At 39.5% G+C, this 15,160-nt stretch overlaps 1 protein-coding gene across 1 annotated transcript in view; it reads right to left on the bottom strand.

Annotated features, from left to right (window-relative positions):
- The window catches only part of LOC147821459 (PRAME family member 20-like), a 79,547-nt gene that overhangs the window by 20,909 nt on the left and 43,478 nt on the right, over positions 1-15,160 (bottom strand). The window lies entirely within an intron of this gene.

Raw genomic sequence — 15,160 nt, 5'->3', positions numbered from 1 at the left:
GTGTATTGTCACCTACATGCAATAATCAAATTGCAATTGACAGTTGTAAAATAAAAAGATATATATTCTTAATTGTTTGTCAAAATGAATATAGATGGGGACTCCCTTTGATGAATATAGAAGTGGTCACCCAGAAAATGATTATTCTGGTCTTAATTCATTAAAGGGACCCCCTAGTAAATTTTATATTATAATCTTATGGGAGACACATCACAACGAATATTATCTAAATATGTTATAAATTGATTACATTGGTTATTCTTGATATTTAAGCACTGAATATGTTGTTACAAAATATTTACATTGGTTAAGTTTTAAATATGTTATTGTAATATGTCCACATTGGTTATCTTCAAAAGCTTAATCAGGTTAGCCTAACTCTCTTATCTACAGCCCAGCCTTGCTTACATTGCAGGACAAAATTTTGCTTACAGGTTAAAAAGATGACATCCCTGAATCTGTTGCATGGTCTGTTGCTGTTCCTGGCACCGACAACAAAAAGTGGATTTCAACCAGTTAACAAAGAACAACTGCTCATTGCCCTGTATGGTAACCCCTGTGACTGTGCTGGGGGTTCTGGAGGGGCTGCACCCACAAGTTACACTCGTAGTACTGATTGCGGCAACAAGATTGCCTACTTGGTTTATGAGGCCATGCTAGCGGAAGGATATAACCAAAAATGGGATTGCGTCCCTAAGCCTAAAGTCATACCAACAGTCAATGGTGAACCAGGGCCATGCCCTGCCAATTGTGCCAAGGCCATAGAGATGCATTCTACCTGTTACACTGAAGCCCAACAATGTACACATTCCGATGGAAAAATATATCTAACTGCTGTTCTACAAAGAACTTACAGGGGCTCCATTGGAGGTGACTGGGACTTTTCCAGCCCCACTGGATATCCTAAATTTGGCCAAGCCTCCTGCAATGGCAGTCCCGGTAAAGATGTCTGCTGGCCGCCACAGGCCCCAATTCATGTATCTGATGGTGGCGGGCCTTCAGATCAGCTCAGGGAAGAGCGAGTACAAAAACAGCTCGAGACTATCATCCAAGAGATGTACCCCTCCCTAAATTATCATCCACTGGCCCTTCCCAAACCTTGAGGCCCAGACCCTGACGTCCAAACCCTGTGTGTCTTAGAGGCCACTTATCAATTGATCAATACATCCAACCCAGCCTTTGCTGCGGATTGTTGGCTATGCTTGACCCTTGGCACACCCCTGCCCCTCGCCTTGCCAGTTGTCGACCAAACTGACTATGCCAACAGTTCTAGTTACAATTGCACTTTTTCTCTGCCCTTCAGGGTCCAGCCAGTACAGTTCAATGCTTCAGCTTGTTATCTAAGTTCGGTCCACAATGATAGCTTCGATATACCTGTCGGAGTCCAAAATTTCTCTCTCTGCTCTGTAATGCTTAATGGCTCTGCCGCCATTTGCCCTGCCCCGGGTCATGTGCTCGTCTGTGGAGGGAGCTTGGTGTTCACCTCCCTCCCCACTAAGTGGACTGGGCTGTGCGTGGTGGCGACTGTCCTCCCGGACATCGCCCTCATTCCTAGAGATGAGCCGGTGCCCTTGCCCAGCTTTGACTATATCGCTGGGCGATGTAAAAAGGCCATTTCACTGGTCCCCCTGCTCGTGGGGCTGGGGGTGTCTGGTGCCCTTGCCACTGGCTCTGCTGGCATCGGAGTGGTGTTACACTCCTATGCAAAATTATCCAACCAGTGGATTAATGATGTTCAAGCTCTCCAACACTCTTACAGATATACAAGATCAGATTGATTCTTTGGCTGAGGTGGTCCTTCAAAATAGAAGGGTCCTGGACCTCCTCACGGCAGAACAAGGAGGGATTTGCATAGCCCTAAATGAACATTGTTGTTTCTATGCCAATAAATCTGGGATCATCAGGGGAAAAATTCGCGAACTTCAGGAAGATCTAAACAGACGACGACAAGAATTCACTCAAAATCCCCTCTGGACTGGCCTCAATGGTTTCCTCCCTTATCTTCTCCCTTTGCTGGGACCCTTATTGGGCCTACTTCTGCTCATTTCTTTGGGGCCCATAATATACAACAAAATCATGGCCTTCCTTAGAGCCCAGATAGAGACAGTAAAAACAGCACCCATACAGGTCTACTATCATAGATTGGCAATGGCTGACCAGGACGAATGCCAGACCATCGATTAGGTCCTTGCCGTGGCGAAGTGTTCTCGCCCCACCTGGTGAGTGGGCTGGCAAGCCAATGACGGGCAACTGAGCAAGCGTGCCATGCAATGAGAGAGCCCTCGTGTGCCGCCTAAGACAGGTGCCAGAGCCTTGATTCTCTGGTTAACCGATGACGGGTAAGGTGCACGGTGCAGACACGTATGTCGCTCTGACCCAAGACAGGCTCAGCCCCCGCAGGCTTGGCTCTCCTGATGCCTTTCTAAAATTATAATTTTAAAGGGAGGACCTGTGGGGGGCCTTGCCCCCCCCCCACTAGAACTCTTGAGTGCCTTTTACGGGCATGTCTGGGCCTGCTGCAAGTCTACCCGGCAACAAGGAAGTAGCCTCAGTACCCTCCCCTTGCTCCTTCCCTCTAGCCCTATGGTATATATGCTGTAGCAGCTTCCGCAATAAACGAGACTTGATCAGAAACCTGTCTTGTCTCCATCTCTCATGTCCCCCGTCCTTTGTCATTCTCACTCCCCCTCTAGGGTCTCCGTTGACTTACCCACAGGACGGGACACTTCTTCAAAGGGACAAGTTATCTACTTTTACAAATGATTCTGTTATATTATTTTTAATATAATGTGAGAAATTTTATAAGTCAAATATTGTTTTTATCTTCTAAAATTAAGGAGCTAGGTTAATACCACAATTTAATATTTAAGAATTAAATAAATGCCACACTCTCTTGGCAGGAGAAGACCTACTTCACATGAAAAAGTAAAGTCTAAGGATAGACTTTCCTTCATGGAAAAATAGCTTTAAATTGTGAAGGTATGTTACAAGTTATCTATTATCATTCCTACCTAATGAACAGATCTTGTATATGGTATCATTGACAAGAAACTCTTTTCATTCATTCACATCTTTAAACATTCATTTGCTGAACAAATACCATGGGCCTGCACTGTGCCAGGCATCATGCAGGCAAGAGGAGTAAGTAAAGTAACAGTAAGTAAAACAGATGTGGTACTGCTCTTTCTGGTGATTATGTTCCAGAAATCTCAGAAAGAAATACACAGAGACACAGAAATAATAAAATTTCTACTCTCCAGTGGGCTGGAATGTCAGAAACCAGTCTGGTTAGTATCAGTGCCCCTTTCCTTCGGTGTTTCCCTTTTTGTATCCTTTTCAGCCATTATCTCATCCCTAGTGGTCTTTGATGTGAAAATCCAATTCCAGCTCCTATTTACAAGTCACAGACACAAGAAAGGCACATATTTATTGTAAATTCACCCTGGCATTGTAACTTTGTTAGGTTAATGCAGTTACTGGTTGAAGAGTCAGATTACCTTCACCTTAAACAAGGAGAGTTATTGGAAAAGCAAATCATAAAAGAACACATTACTTATTTTGCTTCTATAACTACCTTAATATTCAGTCTATTAAGTTATCTAAAACTTTTCCCTATCAATTACAGATTAGAGGGGAGGGATACAAAAATATGAAATTATGACAAGGACTGTCATGGCTTGTGTCTAGATGTCCCCTCAAAGCCTCATGCAGTTTTAGGTAGGGCTTTTTCAGAGGTGGCTGGATCTGGAGTGTGATGCTGGAATTAATTCATACTGCAGTGCTAGGCCCAAAGGCACTAGGATTAAGAGTGTGACTGCTACCTGCCCTAAGAAGCCTGCATAAGATAAAATGGGTAGAGTTAAAGGTGATAGATTAATAACTACCACAAATTGTCATTTTCTAAGAGGTACTTGATGCTATTGTGTGGCTGACTGTATCACTTGGGCTAAGGTGTTGTGATTGATCTAATCAGTTTTCCTTCCTGGTATAATGAAAATGAGACAGCCTCAGAGTCATTAGAGATTCAAAACCTAAAGACCAGCTATATCTGGAAGACACCTCTGAGAAGCACATCCCATAAGTATTCTAAATATATCAACAAAGATACTTACAATAAACAACTTCAAAGTATCAGCCCAGGAACTAAACCAAGGACAGTACCAAAAACAAAAATGAGAAGACATTTAAGTAAGGCACAAATTCAGACTTCCACCCAACAAAAGGCAAATTCTTGGGGAAATGAGGTGCAAAAGTCTGATAATCAACCACCTGGACACCCTGAAGTGATAGTACAGGAAGTAACAAAACAGATGAATCGGGCTCTAGAAAAATTCAAAACACAAATAATTTCCCAGATAACTACAAAGGTGGTAAGCACAGTGAAAGACATGATTAGAGGCTCTAGAACAGAAACAGACAAAAAAAAAATAGATGAGCTCAGAAATATGCTGGAAGCCATGAATACCCAGTATAAGAAAGAAATGGAAACTATGATCACCCAACATAAGAAAGAAATAGAATCCATGAAACAGATTGAAACACATATTCGAGATTAAAAACTCCATTGAAAGCATCCAGAGCAGGTTTTTTTTTTTGTATTAAATTCTTTTATTGGTACATTGTAGGTATACAACACAATTACATTTCTCATTGGGAATTGTACCTTTACATAATGCATCTTGGTTCTTATTTTTTCCCCATTCCTAGCCCTCCCTTCATGCCCTCCACCCTTCCCTATTTACAAAGACTTTATTTCCATATTTTCCATTTCTCATCATTTTTTCCTTTCCCTTCTTTCCTTTCCCCTGCCCCTCCCACTACCTCTACCCCTTTGGACCTTTTCTTCCTATTTTGCATTATCGATTATTCATTCTAATCATTGGTACATTTTAGGTATGCAATATAATGACATTCATCATTGGAAATTCGCACCTTTACATAGTCTCTCTTCGTTCTTAGTTTACACCCTTGCCCAGACCTCCAATCCCTCCAGTCCTCCCAATTTGCAAAGATTTGGTTCCTAGTTTTCCATTTTCTCATATTAATCCCATTCCCTTCTATCCTTTCCCATAGCCCTCCCACTTCCTTCCCCTTTGCCCCTTTTCTTCCTATTTCACATGATCTATTATACATTTAGTCCTTATTTACACTTTCAGTTTCTCACATGAGAGAAACTATTCAGTATTTACACATGTGTGTCCTGTTTATTTCACTTAAGAGCATTGCATCAATGTGCATCCACTTAGCTCTAAATGTCTCTAATTTCTCATTTTTTATGGCTGAGTAGTACTCCATTTTATAAAAAAACCACATTCTCTTTATCCAGTCTCCAGTGGATGGGCATTGGGGCTGTTTCCAAGTTTTAGCTATTACAAACTGTGTTGCTATGAACATGGGTGCATATATATCACTGTGGTATGATTCTTTTAATTCACTGGGGAAGATCCCCAGCAGTGGAATAGCGGGGTCAAATGGGACTTCCAGTCCTAGTTCTTTGAGGTATCTCCATACTGATTTCCACAGTGCTTGCACCAGTCTACACTCCCACCAGCAGTGCAGCAGGGTTCTTCTTTCCCCACAGCCCCACCAGCATTTGCTACTGGTTGATTTCATGATAGCAGCCATTCTTTCTGGAGTGAGGTGGAATCTCAGCATTGTTTTCATTTGCATCACTCGAATGACAAGTGACGTTGAACATTTTTTCATGTATTTATTTGCTATTTCTACTTCTTTGTCTGAGAAATGTCTGTTCATTTCAGATGCCCATTTTTGGATTGGGTCTTTAAATTTGGGAGGTCTGATCTTTTGAAGTTCTTTATAGATTCGAGATAGTAGACCTTTGTCTGAGGAAGAGCAGGTGAAGATTTTTTCCCACATTGTGGATTGTCTCTTCACACTGCTGGTGGTCTCTCTTGCTGTGCAGAAGCCTTTAAATAAGAAGAGATCCCATTCGTTGATTGTTTGTGCTAGTTCATGGGCAACTGAGGTTTTGTTCATAAAATCTTTTCCTACACTGATATCTCCAAGGGTTCTACCTAACCTCTGTTCCAGCTGGTTCAGAGTTTCTATTCTAATATTTAGATCGTTAATTCATTTTGATTTTAGTTTAGTGCATGGTGAGAGATACAGTTCTAGTTTTAATCTTTGGCAAGTTGAAGCCCAATTTTTCCAGCACCATTTATTAAACAGGCTATCTTTCCTCCAGTAAGGGTGTTTGGCTCCTTTATCAAAGATGAGATGGCTGTGTCTGGCGTTCTTTCTGCATCTTCTAAACTGTTCCACTGGTCCTCAAGTCTGTTTCTTTGCCAGGACCATGCTGTTTTTATCACACTAGATTTGTAGTAGAGTTGCAGGTTGGGGATTGTGATACCCCCTGCCATGTCTCTGTTACCTAGAATTGCTTTTGCTATTCTGGGTCTCTTCTTGTTCCAAATGAATATTTGGATTGTTTTCTCAAGGCCCATGAAGTATGCTGCTGGGATCTCAATTGGAATTGCATTAAATCTATATAGCAGTTTTGGAAGTATGGCCATTTTCACTATATGAATCCTTCCTACCCAGGAGCAGGGGATGTCTGTCCATTTTCTGATATCATCTTCAATCTCTCTTTTCAGAGTGCCATAGCTTTCAGAGAAGAGGTCTTTGATTTCTTTCATTAGGTTGATTCCTAGGTATTTCAGTTTTTTGGATGCCATTGTGAAAGGAATTATTTGCCCTATTTCTCTCTCAGTGAGTCTGTCATTGGTGTAGAGGAAAGCTATTGATTTTTGTGTGTTGACCTTGTAACCAGCTACTTGACTGAATTTGGTTATTAAGTCTAGAAGACTTTTGGTGGAGTTCTTGGGGTCTTCTATATAGAGTATCATGTCATCTGCAAATAATGACAATTTGACTTCTTCATTACCTATCTTTATTCCTTTTATTTCTTTCTCTTGTCTAACTGCCATGGCTAATGTTTCCAGAACTATATTGAACAAGAGTGGTGATAGTGGACATCCTTGTCTTGTTCCTGATTTCAGTGTGAAGGATTTCAGTTTTTGACCATTTAGTATGATATTGGCTGTTGGTTTTTCATAGATGGCTTCTATCAGTTTGAGGTAGAGAACATCTATTCCAATTTGTTGTAGAGTTTTTATCACAAATGTGTGTTGGATTTTGTCAAATGCTTTTTCTACATCTATGGAGATAATCATATGGTTTTTGTCCTTGGCTCTACTGATATAGTATATTGCATTGATTGATTTTTGTATATTTTACCATCCCTGGGATGAATCCCACTTGATCAGGGTGTGTGATCTTCTTGATGATCTTCTGCATTCTGTTTGCCATTATCTTATTAAGGATTTTTGCATCTATGTTCATTAGTGAGATTGGCCTATAGTTCTCTTTTTCAGTTGGGTCTTTCTCTGCTTTGGGGATCCAGGTGATGCTTGCTTCCAGGAATGAATTTGGGAGTATTGCTTCCCTTTCCATTTCATTGAAGAGTTTAAACAGTAGTGGCAGCAGTTCCTCTCTAAATGTCTTGTAGAATTCAGCAGTGAAGCCATCAGGACCCAGGCTTTTCTTAGTTGATAAGTTTTTAATTACATTTTCAATTTCATTGGTTGATATTGGGTTGTTCAGAATTTGTAAGTCTTCTTCGTTCAAGTTTGGTAATTCATATGTATCTAGGAATCTGTCCATTTCTTCTGTGTTGTCCATCTTATTGGCGTATAGGTTCTGGAAGTAGGTATTGATGATCCTCTGGATTTCTGCTGGGTCTGTTATCATTTCACCCTTTTCATTCCTAATTGCATGGACTTGGGCCTTTTCTTTCCTTTTTCTGACAAGGTTGGCTAAAGGTTTATCAATTTTCTTGATTCTTTCAAAGAACCAACTCTTGGCTTCATTGATTTTTTTGTATCATTCTCTTAGTCTCCATTGCATTGATTTCTCCTCTGATCTTTATAATTTCCTCCCTTGTATGAGATTTGGGGTTGTCCTGCTCTTTTTTATCTAGAAGCTTGAGGTTCACCATCAGGTTGTTTATTTGGGCTCCTTCTGTTTTCCTAATATGCGTATTCACTGCTATGAATTTCCCTCATAAGACTGCTTTCATTGTGTCCCATAGATTCCGATATGTTGTATTGTCATTGTCATTTAATTGAAGGAACACCTACAGCAACCACAAAGGGAAATGAGATGGACCATTCTGATATTAGATTCTGGAAGTCTGGTTTTGAGACTTATTTATGTGTTTTCTCATTTTGACTGGGGCGGGGAGGTGTTAGCACCTGGGTGGATTACCTCCTCTGAGCTGGGTGAGGTGGGAAAGGGGCCAGGAGCAGCGGTAGGGATGGTGACCCAAAACCCCTTTCCTGTGGGCTGGGAGCAGCCAGAGGGATGGTGGCCGGGAAGCCCCTTCCTCTGGACCAGTTGCAGTGGGATGGTGGCTCAGAAGCCCCTCCCTCTTGGCTGGGAGTGGTGGGAGGGATGGTGGCCCGGGAGCCCCTTCCTCTGGGCCAGGAGCAGCAGGACAGAAGGTGGCCCAAAAGCCCTTTCCTCTGGGCTGGGAGCAGTGGGAGGGATGGTGGCCCAGAAGCCCCTTGCTCTGGACCAGGAGCAGTGGGACGATGGCTCAGAAGCCCCTACCTCTGGGCCGGGAACAGTGGGACTCAGTACCTTGGTCTGGTGGTCTGGTGGTCTGGTGTCCTCTGCGTCTTTGTAGTGTGGAACCAGGTGGCTGCCTGGCTGCAGCGGGGTGTTTTGGCATCTTCTGCATGACTCAGGACCTCGGTAGGGCATCCACAGACCTTCCTGTGTGCAGCGGGCTGATTCGGCATGTTCTCTGTGACTCAGGACCTCAGTAGGGTGTGCACAGACCTTCCAGAGCAGATTAAGGGAACCTGAAGATAGAATATCGGATGTAGAATACAGGATTGCATTTAAGGACCATGAAAACAGACATCTCTTCAAAATAGTAAGGGACAATGAGAAATCAATCCAGCAGCTGCTAGATGATGCAAAGAAGAATAACATAAGACTGACAGGTGTCCACAAAAAAAAACAGGAGAAAGTACAATTGACATTTAAAAAAAAACTGTTCACAGAAGTAATAGTAGAAAACTTCCCAAACAGAGGTGGAGAATTAGACATGCAGATAAGTGAGGCATATAGAACTCCACCCAGCCACGATAAAAAAAAATCTACACCTAGGCATATAATGATCAAGATCCCAGAAACCCAATAGAAGAACAAAATCCTACAGGCAGTTAGAGAAAAGAAACAAATCACCTACAAAGGAAATGGATCAGAATCATGGCAGACTTCTCAATACAAACCCTCAAATCAAGGAGAGCCTGGAGTCAAGTATTTCAAGCCCTAAAAGAAAATAACTTCCAACCTAGACTATTGTATCTGGCAAAATTATCTTTCAAAATCAATGGGGAAATTAGATACTTTCATGACAGAGAACACCTGAGAAATTTCATGAACACCAAACCCGCACTCCAAACAATTCTAAGCAATATCCTAGAAAAAGACAATGAAGATCACAACTCCATGAGGCCCAACAGAGGGAAGCCACCAGGCAAGTTAAGAAACTAAAGTGAAAGGGGGAAAAAATAAGAAATAAAACAGCCAACAACAGCAAAAGATCATGACAAGGATGAGTCAATATCTATCAATTATAACAATCAATGTTAATGACCTCAATTCACCAACCAAAAGAAATAGACTGACAAAATGGATTAAGAAGCAAAATCCAACAATATGCTATATACAAGAAACACACCTAACTCAAAAGGAAATCCATAGACTGAAAGTAAAAGGATGGAAAACAGTTCTCCACGCAACAGGAACCCAGAAAAAAGCAGGGGTAGCAATCTTATTTGCAGACAAAGTAGATTTCAAACCAAAACTAATTAAGAGAGACAAACATGGTCACTACATCCTTGTGAAAGGAACAATCCAAGAGGAAGAGATGACAATCCTAAATATATATGCCCCAAATACAAATGCCCCCAACTACACAAAACAAATATTAATGGACATGAAAAACCAAATAAGCACTAATACAATTGTAGTGGGGGACCTCATCACCCCTCTATCACAAATAGACAGATCAAGTAGGAAAAAAATTAACAATGAAATTCTAGAACTGAACCAACCTATTGAACAAATGGACTTAATAGATGTTTACAGGGTTTTTCACCCCACAAATTCAGAATACACATTCTTTTCAGCTGTCATTCTCCAAAATAGACCACATGCTAGTTCATAGAACATGTCTAAGTAAATGTAAAAGATTTGAAATTGCTTCCTGTATATTATCAGACCATAGTGCAATAAAATTGGAGGTCAATAACATAAGAAACAGCAAAACTCCCACAGACACATGGAAATTGAATAACACCCTCCTGAAAAACCAATGGGTCACAGAGTAAATTACAGAAGAAACTAGGCAGTTTATACAAGTAAATGATAATGCCAGTACAACATACTGGAATCTGTGGGACACAATGAAAGCAGTTGTACAAGGGAAATTCATAGCAGTGAATGCCCATATTAGGAAAACAGAACTCAGAAAAATAACCTAATGCAGAACCTCAAACTCCTAGAAAAAGAAGAGCATAACAAACCCAAAGCTCATACAAGAGAGGAAATTATAAAGATCAGAGCAGAAATCAATGCAATGGAGACTAAGAGAACAATACAAAAAAATTAATGAATCAAACAGTTGGTTTTTTGAAAGAATAAATAAAATTGATAAACCTTTAGCCAACCTTATCAAAAAAAGGAAAGAAAAGGCTCAAATCCATGCAATTCAGAATGAAAAAGGTGAAGTCACAACAGACCCAGCAGAAATCCTGAGGATCATCAACACCTACTTTGAGAACCTGTACTCTAATAAAATGGAAAACACAGAAGAAATGGACAGATTCCTAGATACATATGAATTGCCAAAGTTAAATGAAGAAGACATACAAATTTTAAACACTCCAATTACAATGAGTGAAATGGAAAATGTAATTAAAAATTTACCAACAAGGAAAAGCCCAGGTCCTGATGGCTTCACTGCTGAATTCTACAAGACACTTAAAGAAGATTCCACTGCTCCCAGCTTAGAGAAAGTGAGCCAATCCCAGTACCCAGGAGGAGGTTCTCAGGCCACCATTCCACCACTCCCAGCACAGAGGAGGTGAGCCGTTTGGGTGCCAACAGCACAACCTACCCCATCAAAATGAGAAGACATGCAAACAAGCCTCAAAACCAGACCTCCAGATCACCTACAGCAACCCCAAAGGGAAACAAGATGGAACAATCTGTTATTCAAACCACCTGGACTCTCTGAACTAGCAACAAAAGAGGATCTGGAAAAAAAACAAATCAGAAATAATTTCTCAGGCAGCAGCATAGATCGTCCCCATAGTGCAAGGTATGATTAATAAATCTAGAGAGGACACAGATTAATAAAATAGAGGAGCTGAGGAACATGATGGAATCCCAACATAGGAAACAAATGGAATCCAGAAAACAGATGCAAATGGATTCCCAGGAGATTAAAAACTCCATCAAAAGTCTGCACAGCAGAATGAACCAATGTGAGGATAGAATTTCAGATATAGAAGATAAGATTGCAATTACTGACCAGGAAAAGAAAGAATGCTTTAAAATTATAAGAGACCACAAGAAACCAATCCAGCAGCTGCTAGACAATGCAAAGAAGAATAACATAAGACTGATCAGAGTCAATGATGAAACAGGAGAGAGTGCAGATGACATAAAAAAATTGTGCACAAAAGTGATGGCAGAAAACTTCCCAAGCAGGGAAAAGAACTTGACACACAGATAAGTGAGGCATATAGGACTCTAACTAGTCTTGATCAAAAAAAATCTACACATAGACATATAATAGGATTCCAGAAACCCAACAGAAAAACAAAATTCTACAAGCAGTTAGAGAAAAGTAACAAATCACATACAAAGGAAAGCCCTTCAGAATCACAGCAGACTTCTCAATGCAAACCCTCAAGGCAAGAAGAGCTTGGAGTGATGTATTTCAAGCCCTAAAGGAAAACAGCCTCCAACCCAGATTGATGTACCCTCCAAAACTATCTTTCAAAATTCGTGGGGAAATAAGATACTTTCATGAAAAAGGGCACCTTGGGAACTTCATGAATACCAAACCAGCACTCTGAAAAATTTTAGAAAATATCCTAGGAATAGACAACAAGGATCACAACCCCAGGAAGGCCAGCAGAATGAATTCATTGGGCATGAGAAGAAATTCAATGCAAAGGGGAATAATCCAACAAAAAGAAAAAGTCATGATGATAATAAGTCAATACGTATCAGTTATAACCATCAATGTTAATGGTCTCAATTCACCATTTGAAAGAAATAGACTGGTAGAATGGGTCAAGAAGCAAGATCCAACAATATGCTGCATACAAGAAACACACTTAATTCAAAAAGAAACTTATAGACTGAAAGTTAAAGGGTGGAAAACAATACTGCATGCGACAGGAACCTGAAAAAAAGCAGGAGTAGCTATCCTCTTTGCAGATCAAATGGATCTCAAATCAAAATCTGAAACACTTCTGGTCCCAAAAATTTCAGATAAGGGATAGTCCATTTGTATGTACAAATCTATTGTGAACATGTGTTTTCACTCCTCTTAAGTAAAAGCTTAAGAACAGAACTGTTGATTCTTAACTGTAATTCAAGTAATTTCTATATTGTTATCCAAAATGGTTTTATCATTTTACATTCACAGTAACAGCATTCAAAAGTTCTAACTGGTACACACCTAAGCTGACATCTGTTCTTTTAAGAGTTTTAACTTCATCTCCCTAATGAGTGTATAATTTGATCTTGTTATTGTACTGAGTAGTATTTTTCTGATTCTAGTGTTACACACCTTTCCTTGTGGTGTACTGGCTATTTATCATCTTCTTGTGTCTACTTTTTAATTGGGTTGTCTATTAGTGAGCTGTAAGAGTTCTTTATATATTCTGCCCATAGGTTATATGTATTATAAATATAGTCTGTTTAAGGACTACTTTTCATTTTCTTAATGATGTCATTTAAAGTTCAAAATTTTGATGGAATCTCATTTATCAATTTTTTTCTTTTATACATCATGTTTTTTGTATCCTAGGAAATTCTTGCCTACCCTAAATTCATGAACATTTTTCCCTTATAATTTCTTCTTAAAGTTTTACAGTTTTAGTCTTTCATATTTAGGTTCATAGATCCTTTCAAGTTATCTTTATGTATGGAAATAAAGGTTGAGATTAATTTTTTACATACAGATATCAGGTGTTCTGGTACCATTTGCTGAAAACACTCTTTTCCTCTGGTCTTGAATTGAGTTTATGTTCTATAAAAAGTTAATGTTAAATAATCTTTTAAAACTCAGTGGACCATATCTGTGTGGTTCTATTTCCAGATTTTCTGTTTTATTCCAAAGATCTATATGTCTTTCCTTACACCAATACTGCCTAGATTACAGTAGCTTTAAAGGAAGTCTTAAAATTAGGTAATAAGGGCCAGGCATTTAGCTCAGTTGTTCTGTCGCCTGCCTCACAAGTGCAAGGTCCTGAGTTTGATCCCTGCTACCAAAAAAAAAAAAATAGGTAATAAATGTCCTCCAACCCTGTTAAAAAAAACATTTAAAGAACTACCACCATTATTCTTTAAACTCATCAAGGAAATTGAAAGGGAAACAAGGTTTCCAAAATCATTCCTGGAAGCAAGTGTTACTTTGATTCCAAAATTAGGGAAAGACCCAACCCAAAAAGAGAACTACAGGCCAATCTTCCTAATGAACATAGCTGCAAAAATCCTCAACAAGATACTGGCAAACAGAATACAGAATGTCATCAATAAGATCATACACCCTGCCCAAGTCAGATTCATCTCAGAGATGCAAGAATGGTTCAAAATTCATAAATCAATAAATGTAATACACTATATTAACAGAGTCAAGGACAAAAATCATATGATCATCTCAACAGATGCAGAAAAGGCATTTGACAAAATCCAACACCCTTTCATGATAAAAACACTACAGAAAATTGGAATAGAATGTCTTTATCTCAACCTGATTGAGGTTATCTATGAAAAGCCAACAGCCAACATCATAGTAAATGGTCAAAAACTTTCATGCTAAAATCAGGAACAAGACAAGGATGGCCACTGTCGCCACTCCTGTTCAATATAATTCTGGGAACATTAGCCATAGCAATTATACAAGAGAAAGAAATAAAAGGAATAAAGATAGGAAAGGAAGAAGTGAAACTGTCATTATGTGCTGATAATACGATATTTCACATAGAAGACCCAAAAAACTCGGCCAAAAGACTTCTAGACCTAATTGACAGATTCAGTAGAGTAGCTGGATATAAGGTCAACACTCAAAAAATAATAGCCTTCTTATACACTAATAGCAGAAAAGAAATAGAGAAATACAGAGAATAGAAGTAGAGAGAAATTCAGGAAACAGTTCCTTTTACAGTAGCATCCAAAAAAATAAAATATCTAGGAATCAACCTCACAAAGGAAGCAAAAGACATGTACATTGAAAACTACAGCACTCTGAAAAAGGACATTGAGGAGTATATAAGAAAATCAAAAGATATCCCTTGTTCCTGGGTAGGAAGAACCAATATAATGAAAATGGCCATACTTCCAAAACTACTATATAGATTTAATGCAGTATTGATTGAAATTCCAACAATATACTTCACAGAACTAGAGAAAACAATCCAAAAATTCATTTGGAACCAGAAGAGACCTAGAATAGCTAAAGCAATTCTAGGCAACAGAGACATGGCTGGGGGTATCACAATCCCCAACTTGAAACTATACTACAAAGCTACTGTGATAAAAACAGCATGTTACTGGCAAAGAAACAGACCTGAGGATCAGTGGAATAGATGAGAAGATGCAGAAACAACTCCAGACACACTCAGCCACCTTATCTTTGACAAAGGAGCCAATCGCCTTCATGGGAGAAAAGATAGCCTGTTCAATAAATGGTGTTGGAAAAACTGGATTTCAACCTGCCAAAGATTAAAACTAGACCCATACCTATCACTGTGCACTAAACTAAGATCAAAGTGGATTAAAGAGCTAAATATCAAGACAGAAACAGTAAACTTGCTGGAAGATAAGT

This window comes from Heterocephalus glaber, unplaced genomic scaffold, assembly GCF_053883595.1.
Source record: "Heterocephalus glaber isolate CG9 unplaced genomic scaffold, H.glaber_assembly_v1.0 deba00001733, whole genome shotgun sequence".
In the NCBI taxonomy this organism is placed as follows: Eukaryota; Metazoa; Chordata; class Mammalia; order Rodentia; family Bathyergidae; genus Heterocephalus; species Heterocephalus glaber.
This window is presented reverse-complemented; position numbering and strand designations above follow the sequence as displayed.